The 1,079-nt window shown below is 56.4% G+C and overlaps 1 protein-coding gene across 1 annotated transcript in view; it reads left to right on the top strand.

Annotated features, from left to right (window-relative positions):
* LOC105001567 (RNA-binding protein 10-like) overlaps positions 1–1,079 on the top strand; it is a gene marked incomplete at its 3' end in the record, with an annotated part of 16,039 nt that overhangs the window by 10,194 nt on the left and 4,766 nt on the right. The gene's annotated exons all lie outside the window — the stretch shown is intronic.

Here is a 1,079-nt window from a genome sequence, read left to right as displayed (position 1 = left end):
CCCTCCTTCCCTTCCTTCTTCCCTTGTCAGTTCTCCGACCTCCCTCCGTTCCCTGTCCCTCATCCATCCAGCTGAAGGGCTCGCTCACTCTCTTCTCCTGTGCTGAAACGGTGCGTGGGGCACTGCTGCCCAGGCCTCACTGTGCTCTGCTTTTCCCCGCAGCACTCCCTCAACATCCTGGGCCAGAAGGTGTCCATGCACTACAGCGACCCCAAGCCCAAGATCAATGAGGACTGGCTGTGTAATAAGGTACAGGGGCAGTGGGCAGCAGGTGCCGTGGATTGAGACAGCCGCGGCAGGGGTGGTGATGTGTCTATCTCCCTGGGGCCTCTGAGTGGTGTGGGCATGGAGGAACTGGCTCAGTTCCAGCAGCACCGCTCATTGCCTCCCCCCGAGCCCCCTCCCCGTCTACCCAGTCAGCTGCCAATTCATACTGAGCTTTCACTCAGTGCCAGGCTCTGCCCTCATGCAGCACGATATTGCCTGAGGCCCCAGTAGATGTCACACAGACGTTTATGTGAGTGACTAGTGACGGTGAAGCATAACATGGTGTATGAAACGTGGGCATCAGGGCCAGACTGGCTGAAATTAGACTCCCTCAAAATCTCCCTTGAGGTCAGAGTATTGAACCTCTCTTTGCCTCACTCTCCCCATCTCGAAAATGCAAATGCTAAATACCCAGAGGTGGTCAGAAGGATTGAAATGCAGTGATGAGAGGGTAGCACTTGGAACAGCACCTGTCAGCTGTTGTCCTGAATAACGTGTAGGGTGTTCTGAGAGCTTGTGTCAGGTGACCCAACCCCTGACAAAGCCAGGTCCACGGAAACTGACTGTACAAGCTGTAGGTCTTTGCGGTCATGTTCCCTGGGAGGAGGCTGAGGCTCAGAGAGATGGAACCTTGAGCTGTGTGTCTTATTCCTGATCATGGGCTGTGGGTGCCACCGTGGGTTCAGGTCTCCCCTCAGGCCAACCTCACCTCCCACAGCCGGCTGGCAGCCCTGAGACCTAAAGGGAGTCCTGAGAGCTTGCAGGGGGCCCCGAGCCTCTCCCCAAGAAGAATTCTGCCCAGTAAAGTGGAG

This window comes from Bison bison, unplaced genomic scaffold, assembly GCF_000754665.1.
Source record: "Bison bison bison isolate TAMUID 2011002044 unplaced genomic scaffold, Bison_UMD1.0 scf7180017855038, whole genome shotgun sequence".
In the NCBI taxonomy this organism is placed as follows: Eukaryota; Metazoa; Chordata; class Mammalia; order Artiodactyla; family Bovidae; genus Bison; species Bison bison.
Note: the sequence above shows the minus strand (reverse complement) of the source record. Positions and strands in the feature narration are given on the sequence as shown.